At 38.3% G+C, this 15,701-nt stretch overlaps 1 protein-coding gene and 1 non-coding gene across 10 annotated transcripts in view; one reads left to right on the plus strand and one right to left on the minus strand.

Annotated features, from left to right (window-relative positions):
- NRXN1 (neurexin 1) overlaps positions 1 to 15,701 on the plus strand; it is a 1,213,874-nt gene that overhangs the window by 1,139,874 nt on the left and 58,299 nt on the right. The gene's annotated exons all lie outside the window — the stretch shown is intronic.
- Positions 882 to 953, minus strand: TRNAW-CCA (transfer RNA tryptophan (anticodon CCA)). Its single transcript has one exon. It is a non-coding gene; the product is annotated as a tRNA-Trp (tRNA).

Consider the following 15,701-nt stretch of genomic DNA (forward strand, 5'->3'; position numbering starts at 1 on the left):
TGTTGTAAATAGTGCTGCAGTAAATATTGGAGTGCATGTATCTTTTCAAATTATGGTTTTTCCCAGACATATGCCCAGAAGTAGGATTGCTGGGTCCTATGTTAGTTCTATCTTTAGATTTTTAAGGAAACCCCATACTGTTCTCCATAGTGGCAGTACCTATTTACATTCCCACCAACAGTAGAAGAGGATTCCCTTTTCTCCAAACCCTCTCCAGCTTTTATTGTTTGTAGAATTTTTTGATGATGGCCATGCTAACTGGTGTAAGATGATACCTCCCGGTAGTTTTGATTTGCATGTCTCTAATAATTAATGATGCTGAGCATCTTTTCAAATGCCTTTTAGCTATCTGTATGTCTTCTTTGGAGAAATGTCCATTTAGAACCCCTGCCCATTTTTTTTATTGGATTTTTTGTTTGTTTTTGATATTGAGCTTCATGAGCTGTTTGTGTATTTTGGATTAATCCTTTGACAGTCTCTTCATTTGCAAATATTTTCTCCCATTCTGTGGGTTATCTTTTCATTTTGTGTATGGTTTTCTTTGCTGTCTTATTGCAACTATTTAAAATTATGTGTGTACAGATAACAAATAGAAAAGAATGTGAAATGAAAATCAAAACAGTAACAGCAGCATCAACAGCAAAAAAAAAGTTTTGTGAAGGTAGTAAGATTGAGTTTGAATTGTTTTCATAGATTTACTTGTTGTGATGATCAAATTTACCAGTTAAGCTGATGTATATTGATGGTTTCCCATGTGCTATAAGCATTGTTCAGTCCTCCAGTTTGCGATCCCATGGACTGTAACCTACTAGGCTTCTCCGTCATGGGATTCTCCAGGCAAGAATACTGGAGTGGATTGCCATTTCCTTCTCCAAGGGATCTTCCCGACCCAGGGATCGAACCCGGGTCTCCTGCATTGGAGGCAGACGCTTTAACCTCTGAGCCACCAGGGAAGCCCTGAAAAGATAAAGTTTATCATTTATATAATAAATTTTAAATTTTTACAGAAAAGCACTTTTACACTTTCATGCCTTTCCTAAAATAACTCTACCATCTTTCTATACCAAAATTGAATGCAGTTTGTTACAGGGAATCTTTTCAGGATCTATTTATCCCATCATTTCCAAGCTCTGTCTAGATTTTCTGACCTTCTATCTCCCACAATGAAAGGTATTACACCATAGAAGTAGAATTGTGTGTGTGTGTGTGTGTGTGTGTGTGTGTGTGTGTGTGTGTGTGTGTGTTAGTCACTCAGTCATGTCTGACTCTTTGCAGTCCTATGCACTATAGCCCACCAAGCTGCTCTCTTCATGGAATTCTCCAGGCAAGAATACTGTAGTGGGTTGCCATTCCCTTCTCCAAGGGATCTTTCCAACCCAGGGATCGAACCTGGGTCTTCTGCATTGCAAACAGATTCTTTGCCATGTAAACCACAAGAGAAGCTCTACACTGCATAACCCAGTTGAATTGGATAATCTAGTCCAAGGGGTGTTATAGTAGAAAGCAGCTGGAGGCAGGAGGAGGGTGTACATAGATACGTTTCTCACACTGAGCTCTAAAACAACCTGTATCAGAATTCCCAGGAGTACAGATTAAGTATACAGTGTTTTACCCTCATCCCTGGAAATTATAAGTAGATCAAGGTGAGACCACATAATTTCCTCTTTTCTAAACACTCAAATTCTTTGGCATCTTAAATTTGGAAAATAATTGCTGTAAAATATTAAATCTACATAAAATAAGTGCTTCTGCCTGCTGCAGTTTGCTTATGAACTTTACAGTATAATTGTATGAGTGAGAAGTTTGAGAACTTCTGTTCACTGATTTTCTTATACTGTAATAGCCAATTATGAGCTTTGTTTCCAATTTAGCTTTCACAGTTATGTTAATGGAAAACACTCCTGATAAGTAAAAATGTGGGTTCTGTATGTGGCTTGTGCTTGTGCTCATGCATAGGATTGTGAAGGCAAGTGTAACCTTCAGTGTTTACACTCTTCAGTGTTGACATTCTTGATGCTTAAAATATCATTGTGTGGTACATTATCAGTGGGAGGTGGGGGAAGCAAGGAGGAAGAAGACTCCCTTTTTATAATGTCTCGCAAGTTGTACTCACTGAAAAGCAAAAGTTTCTCACATGGTCTACTAAGGCATGTCAGCTTCATGTAATGTTTTGTGCTCTTTTTTTCCCCCTTTTGTTCTTTTCTTTCTTGTCTCCCTTCCTCCTTTCCCTCTTCCTTTCTAACAGACCAGACCATGGACTGTGCCTTTTTTCATTAATGCTTTTCATTAATCAGCCAACCAAACTCTTTTAGATCACTGGTGTGTGTTTGGTAAAAAGCATTGTCCTACTTACAATACCCTGAAAGAATCAGCTTCTTATTACATTTGTCTCTAAAGTTTTGAGTTTGGATCAATGTGAACAGTTCGTCAACTTTCTGTTGAAATTAAACAAATGTATAGCATGACAAAGGGCTCAGAAATTTTAAAAAAATGAGTTAGGGACTGGCAGTAGATATACTTTCAACACCATTTTTACCCTTTGACCTTAAGCTGGCCAATCTGGAAGCCAACTGGGAGAAAATGGTGACCAGGGGATTTCTGAACAGTGCACTCTCCCTTCATTGTGCCATTATTTTTTTTTAATATTATTTATTGATTTGGATATACTGGGGCTTAGTCACAGCATGCAAACTCTTAGCTGCAGCATGTCTAGTTATCTGACCAGGGATTGAACCCTGGCCCTCTGCCTTGGGAATTTGGAGTCTGAGCCACTGGACCCCCAGGGAAATCCCTTTCATGTGCCGTTCTTCTGCATTAAATACTTTGGGGGATATCTTTCTGGGTGGATTTATATTTTAAACAATTAGAGAAGATTTGAGAAGATTCAGGTTGTGATCTCATAAAAGAAAGCTTTCCTTCTCTAGAGGTCTAGAGAACCATCCTAAGAAAACCCTTCTCAGTACAAATGAATTCTTAGGACATGCAGAAGGATCCTGCATGGATATCTGCTTATTCATGGTTTCAAATGGTGGCAGTGAGATAGGAACCAATTCCGTCATGTGCCATATGTATCTGTGGCTATAAAAGGGTCATTCTATTCTTTTAAATGCTACTATTTGCATATTTCTTCTATGCACATTAATCTTTGTTGCTGAAAAGTATTTTCAACTAAAATATTCTTTACAATGTAAAATTCAATTTGGGAAACTATCCCTTCATGGATGACTCTTAAGCACCTACATTTTTCTTTTTTGCTATGGTGCTGCTCTCTCTCTGTTCCAGTTTCTCTCTTGGTGAACGTGACTTTTAAATTTTATTCCTTTAATGAAAATCTTCCCATCTCCATTCATTAGGAATCCTGTTGACCTGACTTTTCCTTTAAAAGAATTCTGAATTTGAAACTCTCAGTTGATTCTGTGCTCATTCGCGGCAGACTCTTTGCAGCCCCATGGACTGTAACCCACCAGGCTCCTCTGTCCATGGAATTTTCCAGGCAAAAATACTGGAGTGGGTTGTCATTTCCTGCTCCAGGAGATCTTCCCAACCAAGCGACTGAACCCACATCTCTTATGTCTCCTGCACCGGCAAACAATTCTTAAACACTGGTGCCACCTGGAAAGGGGGTCTTAAATTATGAAGGTGGGATGCGTATCAACAATGCAGACTTTTGGGACCCATCCAATTAAGAGAATCAGTCTCTAGGCAGGGACCCAGTATGTTTAACACATTCCTCCTTGGTTCTTATGCAAACTAAACTCAAGAAGAAAGAAGCCAGAGGAAGCACTAGGGGTAGTTCTGATTGGAAAGAACATTTGCTAGCTACATAGTCAGTAGACTTTCAATTGCTAACTTCATAGATGTTATTGAGTCCTTCTGAGTATCATTTTCTTTTATTTCTAACATTAGTATAATAAATTTTAGAATATAGTGTTATGGAAAAGATCATTTGAGGCAGTGGGTTTTGCTTGTGTTTTTACTTTGCAAAAAGTGTATATACCTAGAGGAATAGTCAGTCTAAAAAAACCAAAACCCACAGGAATAAAGTGGCAGAAAAAAAGACACCATAAGACGTAGAATAAGGGAAATTTTACTCATTTAGGCATTAATTTGCTTCCTACCTCTAATGTGTACTTGTACATATTAAATTAGCAGTTAACAGCAGTTAGTGGTACTCGATGGTCTCAAACTAGGGCTGCCATTATAGGGGAGAAAAAGCCAAAATAATAAAAATTTAAAACCAAGATAACCCACTAAAATTGTTATACCATTGCTATGTGTTTATTCTCTTAAAAAATGAAAATGGTCCAGAATATTTCCCTATTCTATATTCTGTCACAACTAGAGCTTACTTCCTGACATATGTCTTTCAAAAGTCACTCATGCATCCTAATTCCCATTCATCATCACTGTGGGAAAAGTACAGACAAGAAAATTTGCATTTAAAACAAAATCTTCAGCCACCACTCATTTTCTTCCAAAAGGAAGAAACTCAAAGCTGCTTCTTTTGTATTTCGTATCCTATCAATGCCCAGTGGAGGATCTTACTCTTCCCTGGATAGCAAAACCTTTCAGTGCCCTACTCCAGTATCAGGATGGGAGGGAGGGGTTTGGAGCCACTTGCTGTCTCCTTTTTGACACCAACATTTTCCTTTCCTCCTAGTTTTACTCTGGTTGATTATTGTGGTGATTTTTGAAATCATGAACCTTGTCAATAACATGTTCATCAATCGACTGAAATGGGACAGAATCCCACTGTCAATTGAAGCAAAGTTATTTACCTCTCTGCCACAAAACCTTTCATCTGTAAAATTAAGGATTGGACTATGAGAATTATAAGAGCTCTTATAACAAGTATTTCTGGTTCTAAGAGAATTGTGACATGAAATATTCTCCCACATCACAGAGTGTATGATAATATCTGCATCTGTGGCTATTTTCTCTGATCCCCCTTCCTGTCTTTCTCTCACTTCCTCTGTCCCTCTCTCCTCCTTTCTGTCTCTCTCCTGCTTTCCTGCAACATTTCCCCTCACAAAGAGCATTCATTTGGCTTGAAGCTGCTCCAGTCCCATAGTATTCCAGGTGGCCTTGTATCTCAGCTCTGCTGCACTGACCCTGAATGCCACAGGCTGGGCCAAGTGTGGAAATGGGCATGACAGGAGTCACAGAGGGAAAGTGCCTGATGCTGGTCCTGAGAACTGTGTTCCTAGAACCCTTATCTGTGGATGGAAAGGCTCGGTGAGAGTCTGAAGAAAAGAACTACTAACCCCCTTGCTAGGGGGAACAGCAGAACTCTGCCTCCTCTGCAAGTTATGATGGGGGTCGTGAATAATGTTAGTTGTTCAACTGTGTCCAACTCTTTGCAACTCCATGTATTATAGCCTACCAGGCTCCTCTGTCCATGGAATTCTCCAGGCAAGAGTACTGGAGTGGGTAGCCATTCCCTCCTCCAGGGTATCTTCATTCACTTGTTTGTTTACAAGTCTAACTTTGTGGACTCTCAGTTCAGTTCAGTTCAGTCACTCAGTCGTGTCCGACTCTTTGCGACCCCACAAATCACAGCACACCAGGCCTCCCTGTCCATCACCGACTCCTGGATTTCACTCAAACTCATATCCATCGAGTTGGTGATGCCATCCAGCTGTCTCATCCTCTGCCGTCCCCTTCTCCTCCTGCCCCCAATCCCTCCCAGCATCAGGGTCTTTTCCAATGAGTCAATTCTTTGCATGAGGTGATTCTGAAGTAACCTAAAACCATAAGTAGCCTAAGAAGTATAATTTGAAGGTCACCAAAATCCCTCCCCTTCACATATTCCTTCAAAGAGCCCTCCTGTGATCCCTGTAGATATTACATTTCCTGGCCACATCTATAAGAATTCAAATAGAAAGAGGACTAGGGACCTCGGTCTTTCATATTGTTAATTTCAATGAGATTAATTTCTCAGATCCTTTATTTAAATGAAGCTTCCATGGAGAATGGATTACTTGGCCAATTAATGGCATCCAAGCAATTTGAATGTGTTTCTGATACATTGTTTATCACAGGCTTTCAGGTCACCACACTGATTTTTCTTCTATCCTCATCCTTATCTGCTGTTTCTTCTCCATGACTTCTTAATTTTGGAGTGACTCAGGGTTTTGTCCACAGTTATCTTTTCTTTGCCATCTCATTACAATGTATACAGAATACTTTTTTAACCTCTTTGTGAATACAATAGAAAAGCCTGCTGTTTAGAGCATGGTTTCTCAGTCTTGGTATTGTAGACATCTAGGGCCAGATAACTCTTTGATGTAGGGGCTGTATGTTTTAAGATGATAAGCAGCATCTTTAGCCTACAACCCACTAGATGCCGGTAACACCTCCTCTAGTTGTGACAACTAGAAGTGTTTCCATACATTATCAGATGTTCCCCTGGGATAAAAACCATCCCCATAAACCATTGATTTAGAATAATTTGGTGTAAAACAAACAAAAAATCCTTTAATAATGCATATTATAAACTTTTGACTTAATCTGGCCAATTCATTTTTTAATGTTTATATCTCTTCAGTTCAGTTCAGTTCAGTGCTCAGTCATGTCCCACTCTTTGCAACACCATAAATCACAGCACACTAGGCCTCCCTGTCCATCACCAACTCCCAGAGTTCACTCAAACTCACGTCCATCGAGTCAGTGATGCCATCCAGCCATCTCATCTTCTGTTGTCCCCTTCTCCTGCCCCCAATCCCTCCCAGCATCAGAGTCTTTTCCAATGAGTCAACTCTTCACACGAGGTGGCCAAAATATTGGAGTTTCAGCTGTAGCATCAGTCCTTCCAAAGAAATCCCAGGGCTGATCTCCTTTAGAATGGACTGGTTGGATTTCCTTGCAGTCTAAGGGACTCTCAGGAGTCTTCTCCAACACCACAGTTCAAAACCATCAATTCTTTGGTGCTCAGCTTTCTTCACAGTCCAACTCTCACATCCATACATGACCACTAAATTTATAGAAATCTGAATAACAACAACTAATGAGTCAAAAATAGAATCTATAAGGCAGGTTCTGGTTTGGGGATAAAATAAGTTTGTGCCCGGGAGGAAATAGAAGAAAATGGATTTCATCTTGTCTTTAAACCTACACCATTATTGATAAAAACATGAACACTACCTTCCTTTTAAAGCAGCAGTAAACAATATCCTAAATTAAGATTCAAGTTTAACTCTGCCGCTTCTTGCCAATTTCATCCTGCTGAGAAAACTAAATTTGGAAGAGTCAGTTCACCCAAATTCAGGTAATTATCCAAATCGTGTATTTCTCATTCTTTCACATTCCTGCCTCTAAGAATCAGGGATAATTTCGGTGAATTGTCACCGAAGTTGTAAAGCCTTTAACCCATGTAAGTTTGTTTCGCTGTTTGTATTCAGAGATGAAAGCCCTAGAAGTTAATATGGGATGTGGAAGTCTTTGGTTAAGCCTGCCAGAACTTATACCTAGCAGCTCTCTTCTTGCCCATATCTACCAAATTTTCTTTGCATGCCAAAACCCAGGCCACCTTCCTTCTGTCTCTCTTTCTTTTCCTTCAGTATTTTAGCTTAAAACATCTACCAATCTCGTCCTTTAAAAAATATTTTATTATTTGGCTGCACTAGTCTTAGTTGCAGCATAGAGGATCTTTATTGTTGCAGCATGCAAACCCTTTAGTCGAGACAAGCAGGATCTAGTTCCCTGACCAGGAATCAAACCCAAGCACCCTGCATTGAAAGCCTGGACTCTCAGCCACTGGACCACCAGGAAATCCCAATCACATCCTTTTAAATCTAAATGAATATAAATGCCATCACTTAACATTAATTAACTAATTTTGAATTAGAAAAGTAACACATAGACTTGGATTTAAAAATGTTCAGAATTGTACCTATTGGAACTATGCCAGGTCCCACCTTTGAACTCAACACTGCTCAGATTTAACCACTATTAACTGATATTGTTATGTCCTTGCAGAAATTTCCTCTGCATATGCAGCTTTGTATTTGCATGTCTAAATGTGTGTGTTTAGTGTGTGTATAGCCTTTAAACAATTTTGAATTGGTACCTTTAATTTTTGTTTACATAGCAATACATCTTAGAGGACTCTTCATATACACATGTTTGAATTTACCACATTCTATTTTACAGCTACAGAATGTCTGACTATAAAACTAATTTATCTCCTCAGTTCATTATTGATAAATAGGTGGCTTCTAGTTTGGGGCTATTACAATAGTTCAATAAATAGGTTTCACGTCTTCATGTCAGTGTTTCATTCTTGTTTTCTTTTTGATAAGTACTCTGAGCCTTCATCTTTTCTTTTAAAAGAATAAAGTGTGACTGTTGAGGTTTATATTATTTAATAAATAGGGCAGATTGATAGAATGGGCAGAAAATGATGTATGTTTTAAATAATTTTTAAAATGCTGTATTCTTTTCTAATAGACAACATTGAATAAAGGAATGAGAGGAAAGGAATTGGCCAAAAAAAAAAAAACAACTTGACAGAATCCAAGTCTTTCAAAAGGATGAGTTTAAAAAATAGTTGCCAAGACAAAATGAGCTGTGAAATTTCAGCATTCTAAACCTCCGTAGCAATTTTTCTTATCATGGCACACCTATCGAGATTTATTCTCAGATATTTTCTCTAAGTAGTTTTACATGACTCTGAAAGCAGTTAGAATTAGTCCTTGAAAATGCCAGGAGATAATAATAACTGGGCCATAAAGAACAATAGATGTGCCCTAGGACTCTTTCTGATATAAATGTTATTCCTGAAGATCATTCAGTGTTTCTTTTGGACTTTAAAAAAATATCTCCATGCTACTGCCATTTGAAACCCACCACAGTCTCACCACTTAAAACCTTCCTATCGGACAGGATACACTCAGCTCAGTTACCTTCAACTGTGCAATATGTCTGCTATTATAGAATGATCAATAAATGCAGATGTACTGGGGATATATTTCCATATGGTATTCCAGATGTGGAGACTCTGTTTATGAAAGAATTATTTTAAATTTTAGAGGAAAGGCGAAAAATAAGTATGTATTTCCAACACTGGATAGCTCGTTTGTTTTTCTTTGGGAAGCAGGATGTACATTCTTTGGTGCTTGTTTTTATTTTTAATGGTCGATATAATGGCATATTTATTGGGACTTAAATTGTCTTTAAAGAGAAACAGCTCTAATTGGCACACACACAAAAAAAGCATAGTAATCTACTTCTTAATATTGCATAATTGCCATTGCAAAATTATCCCATAAAAATACTCATTATATACAGGGCATTCAAAAAATGCCATTCATTAACTTGGAAATAAAATTACAATTATAAAGCTTTGAGCTGATTCTGTTAGGAGGTTTGCATGCTAATTGCAGTTTAAGGCTTCTAATTTAATATTAGGTGAAAACGTGATGATCAGCTGAAGGAAAGCACATAAGAGAAGTTTAAGGGTTGGGATGTTAAAAAGTAGTTTTTTTTCTGCTGGGCTATAACATTGGATTACAAAGTAAAATTGGATTACCGAGAAAAATTCCCGTGCATGAAAATAGGTCTTTATTTAGGTCAGGGGTTTAGGGGGATGTCGGTTTCCCTATGCAGTCGCAGCCAGGGAGCAAATTCAACAGCAGCAACTGCCTAGACTTTTTGAGCGGGGCGCGGGTTGTGGGCTGTGTACCAACAGCCTCGTCAACTGCAGACGGAACTGCAGCATCCCTTCCTGCAGTAGCTCGTCAGCCATTGGCTCATTGGTGACACGTGACTGATAGAGCCTTTTCTGTGTCTTTTCTCGCCCATCTGTGTGCAGGGCACTGATAGGCCAGGCTGATGCGCAGGCAATTTATCATTTTGATCTCCCACTGAGTCAGGGAGCTCTCCTGTCACCAGTATTGATTTCAGAGGATGGACTAAATTTCCTAGGATTTCCATTAAGAATTAAGAAAAAAAGCTCTAAGCACGCAGGGTAGCCAGACAGACATGGATATGAGATGGCACTGTGAAAACTCGCAGGTAGCTTCTTCTATCACAGCCGGTGCTCAGCACAGCTTAGAACTGCAGCATGCAGGGTTTAAGATACCAGAAGCCTGAGAACAATAATAATGAAACTAAGAATAAACTCTTTTGGATAAACTAATTTTAAGATTTATATTAAACTGTTTCTTCTTGGAATTGCATGTCAAATTTATGCATGCTCTATAGGAACTGTAGAAAGGTTGTTTTAAATTTTTAAATGTCCTTAAACCCTGAGCATGGTTGCTTATACTTTTGTTTGCTGCTTTCTGTGAGCTTCAGAGGTTTTTGAGCATGCTTGTGGCAGAAACAACCGAAAATTGTGTGTGTGTGTGTGTTTCTATATATGTATATATGTATTAAGTTGGTTCGAGTAAAAGCATGAATAAAAGCTGCTTTCAATACCTGCCAGACTGCTTTATTGTTGTTAATGACTTGATGATAATTTTGCCTAAATATGCTTAGATTCTGACCATGCATGCTTTTGCGGCAGAGTGGATTTTCGTTGAGAAGTCATGAAGGTGGAATGTGTGAATTAAATGTATGTTTAATGCAGCAGAAAATGTGTTAGTGATTATTAAATCTGATTAATTAATGGAAATATTTCATGATGGTAAGATTTGAGTAACATTTATTTACACTAATTATTTCTGCTTACTGAAAAAATGCATATCTGGGATGAATGAAAGTATTTGTATTTTTGAAATATGAATTTTGATTATTTCAGAAATAGGATGATTTCAGTTTTTAAAAATGAATCTGAGATAAGAGAATTAGAAACATTTTTTAATTTTAGCCAAGGAGAGAATTGTGTATTTGAGACATTATGTGCTTGTTCATGTGTGTGGATTCTTTGGCTAATTGTTTGATAGTCTCCTAGCTATCCTTATTCTCCTGAAGAGGAGAAAAACCTTGGCATTGAAATGTTTCCTAGGCCCATGGGAATTAGAGCCAGCAGAAGCAAGAGTAGGACCAGATGGGATTGGCATGCTTGGCAGGGAGTAGAGACAATAGGTGGGGGCGGAGCAGATGGAGAACAGAAGGGAGTGAATCTCAGGAAAGGGGAGGGAGGAGGGGGAAGGGAGGAGTTGGCTTAATAGTGAAGGAAGCCTAGCCTCCCTTTTCAAAGTAACTTCTGATTGCATCGTCCTTTCATTATGAGAAAGTCATGTCTGTTGTGACAACTATTTTTCATAGATTAGGAGAGAAGTTCCATGAATAGATGGTACTTTGCCAGATTATAAATGGTGTGTTATTTGTTGTTGTTTGTAATCTTTTCATCTTTGTCATATTCAGGAGAAGTAGGAACAAAATTTAAATTTAGTTGTCATGTTGTTTGAGCTTGTAGTATTTAAACATAAGTAAGGCAATAACTACTAAACTTATTTTCAGATTGTAACAATTCAATCATCAATAAGGCTTATTGACTTTTTCCCTAAGTAAGTTTTCAATTCTGAAAACATAAGGAGCTCATGCTGACTAATCTGTTATTTTACTTCTGACTCATAAATACACGTTCATTTCTAGAATAACTTTGAATGTTTTATTTAAGTACTTGTTGATTTTATCATGCAGTCTCAGGGCTTGACCAATGCCTAGTTCAAATTCTACAATGAACTTAATGACTCAGCATCCTCAATGAAGCCCAGAAAATTGGTCATTGTCTTTGCCCAGAAGTGTCATAGGATTGAGAAAGAATAGAAAATGAATTTACTTACGAATTCTATTATTTTAATTATTATTTCAAAATCCTAAGGTGAATCCAGACACAATTCCCAGTCCTAAGTAAAACTGAATTTTACCAAGTTCATGCAGTCAAAATGTACCAGTGAAAAAACAGTTTTAAAAGTTTAAGTATACACCTCTTGCATTTGGCTGGTGGATCTTGTGTATGGAGAGAATTTCCATTTCTAAAAGTCTTGCCATGTTGCATGTCTCTTTTGACTGCTTTTTGAAACTTGGCAAGGAATTATGTATACCTTAAAGTAAATGAAAATCTTTACCTTTAATATCCTGGGATACATTTTAAATAATTTACTGAAATTATATTGATTTTCCTAGAGTTAACAAATGAAACCAATTTCTTATACTTTCTCCAGTCCTTTTCTTCCATGCCTTATTTGTCAAAATTAAAGAGAGTCCACTAAACAGCAAAATTCTCCCCAGCTGGCAAATTCCCTCTGATGTTCTTAGGAAAAAATATTGTCTACAGATAGATCTTTGAACAGATATTTATATTTTGGAGTGTTGACTCGTGTTCATTAAGCAAGATAACCCAGTGTTAGAGAATAAATATTTTCAATTACTTTGTCCAATCAAGGTTGCCTAATAGGCTGAGAAGGACTTCCTTATGTGGCTCATTGGTAAAGAGTCCACCTGCCAATGCAGGAGAGATGGGTTCAATCCCTGGGTCAGAAGATCCCCTGGAGAAGGAAATGGCAACCCATGCCAGTATCTTGCCTGGGAAATCCCATGGACAGAGGAGCCTGGTAGGCTATAGTCCACAGGGTCGCAAAGAGTCAGAAAAAGGCTTAACAACTGAATAGCATCAAGAATAGGCTGACAGCCCCATTCTCCTTCTGTGGAATAAAACTAGAAGAGCCCTAAAGTGGTATTAAATGTTTGGTCACAATAGCATTTGGGCTCAACTGCCAAGCAAATTTCTCACCAAGACATTAACCAGGAAATGCTTACACAGTTACAAAGTAATTAGTGATGTAGCATTGCATATTAAGGATGTTTTGGGTAGTTATGATGAAATGTTACTGTCCGTGTGCCTTCCATATGCTCCTTTAATTTACAGAATGTGATCATCCCGTAGCATCTGGGTGCATTTATAAACTACATGAGCAATCAGTTAACTATATGATCGATGCAGTAGGCAGAACGCTAATTGATGGGAGAAGCCCTTTTTCAAATGGGAAAATTTGTAGCCAAGGACTTTCAGTCTTTGTCTATATTAAATTTAAATGTTTCAAGAAGTAAGCTTATACTCTGCCCATTTGGAAAATAACACATTTGAAACAAGATTTTGCCTTGTCAAAATAAGTGGTCTTAATTCCAGTGTTATGAGCACCAGCATAATTCATAGGTGAACAGAGTTAGTGAATAGTTAATTATACTTAGACCCAAGTGGTATCTTTTATTCAGTCTTCTTTTTTACTTTCCATTTCCTATACTCCCTGTTCTTTTTTCCTCTGCTGTTTTAACTGTCATTTTTGGACTGAAATGCCATTTGTTCCAGACCTCTATTCAGTTCAGTTCAGTTCAGTCGCTCAGTCGTGTCTGACTCTTTGGGACCCCATGAATCGCAGCACACCAGGCCTCCCTGTCCATCACCAACTCCCGGAGTTCACTCAGACTCACGTCTATCGACTCAGTGATGCCAACGTGGGATGGCTCCTCTAGGCCCTCCTGCTCCTGCCCAGCCACGGCTCCTTAGACGTGGGGACCTCTATTACTAAACAGAAATAATAAACTGTATTTAAATTCAGCAGAATATAATGACCCCAAGGCAATGGCACCCCACTCCAGTACTCTTGCCTGGGAAATCCCATGGATGGAGGAGCCCGGTAGGCTGCAGTCCATGAGGTCGCTAAGAGTTGGACACAACTGAGTGACTTCACTTTCACTTTTCACTTTCATGCATTGGAGAAGGAAATGGCAATGCACTCCAGTGTTCTTGTCTGGAGAATCCCAGGGACGGGGGAGCCTGGTGGGCTGCCGTCTATTGGGTTGCACAGAGTCGGATACGACTGAAGCGACTTAGCAAATTCTGCTTGTGCCTTTTTGTGTATATTTAGTCTTTGAATGTTATTGACTTCTACTAAGGTTACCACATTGACCCAGAAATATATTTACTTTCTGCCATCTTATTTACATTTAGTTGATTGTTGATACTTGACTCTCCTGAAGGCTCCCTTCCCTCATTACTCTAACACAGAGAATGGAGCCAAGCACATTATCAAGTAGATAGGCAATTTCCAGTATACAGAATAATTGGGGAAAGCCACAGGCAGATAAAAAAAACTCATGGGCATCTCTAGTGTCTCACAGAAAATTAAGACACCTTGAGTCCAAACTAAATAATAACCATGAAAAAGCAAAAATATATAAAAGAGATTTGCTAGTTTTGTAGTTCTGTTTCATGAAGTATGTGTGATTACCACTACACACTTTGTTTTCTTTTGACCCTCAAATTTTTATCCTCATTTGAATTCACTTGATTATGCAATGGAAACTATCTGAGAACTACTCTTCACCAAAAAGATGAAAATCAGTTATATATTTTTATTTTCATTGCTGTGGGGGGGGAAATATATATATATATATATATATATATATATATATATATATATGGAGAGAGAGAGAGAGAGAGAGAGACTGCAGATTAAGCCACAATTTATTTTCCTGATAACAAAACAAGGCTCAGAAAGTTTTCTTACTATTTTCCCATGAATAAATAGAAAACGCTTTATTACCTTAAGTATTCCTTACTTTAAAAGACAAAACCTGTATGTAATGGTGGGAATGACTTGAATATTATTTAGGGAACCAAAAGAAATCAATCTTCAAAAGTCATCAGTCTTGAAGTCTGTGTGCTATCATGTTTGTTTTCATGATATTTTTTATTTAAGCAAAACGGGACCACAGTCTTGACTCTAAGCATATATCAGACCAAATTAAAATTACAGAACCTCACAGTCTAGATTTACTGGTAAATTCATAGGTGGCATGGGAGGGTTGTTTAGGTCTGTGGGCAAACGCCTTCACCTGTCCAACCTCTTCACATATTTCAAATTAAAAACTCTAATACAGCTTCAAGGGCTTCCCTGAGAGCTCAGTTGGTAAAGAATCCACCTGCAATGCAGGAGACCCCAGTTCGATTCCTGGATCAGGAAGATCCATTGGAGAAAGGATAGGCTACCCACTCCAGCATCCTTGGGCTTCCCTTGTGGCTCAGCTGGTAAAGAATCTGCCTGTGATGCAGGAGACCTGGGTTTGATCCCTGGATTTGGAAGATTCCCTGGAGAAGGAAGAGTCTACCCACTCCAGTATCCTGGCCTGGAGAATTCAATGGGCTGTATAGTTCATGGGGTCGCAAAGTGTCAGCCACATCTGAGTGACTTTCAGTTTCACTGCAGCTTCAAAGACAATGCTGTCCCATTCAGTCATCCAGGGAAAGGGTTTTTCTTATAATGAAAAGCTATTATATATACAAAATATATAATACTGTGTATGTATAATAAGGAATGTATATGACTAAGACTACCTTTATGACTTCAGAACACTACTATTTTATTTTGAAATCCAAAATTGTACATAGAATTTTGATGTGTTTTGAAGCTCCTTATTTTGGAGTCATAGAGGTATAACCCCAAGAATCGATTCTCAGTCACCCATGTGCGGACAACCTACATAATGGATTATATTGCATGACTAGATGTGTTTTCTAGACCACTTAACCTCCCACAGGCTGAAAAATCATTGTTTTCAATCATGTGCTGTGACTTCTTTCAATGAGCTCATTTAGATTTGAGTGGATCGCCTAGCCACAGGATTCGTAGTAGGACTACAATATTTTCAGAATTGAATGTAGTGTATGTCTGTGTCTGCTTTAAAACACTGCTAAATATTTAGCTGATACATAATAGGTCTCAAGAAGACATATGAAAAACTAGAAATTT

This window comes from Ovis canadensis, chromosome 3 (assembly GCF_042477335.2).
Source record: "Ovis canadensis isolate MfBH-ARS-UI-01 breed Bighorn chromosome 3, ARS-UI_OviCan_v2, whole genome shotgun sequence".
Classification (NCBI taxonomy): Eukaryota; Metazoa; Chordata; class Mammalia; order Artiodactyla; family Bovidae; genus Ovis; species Ovis canadensis.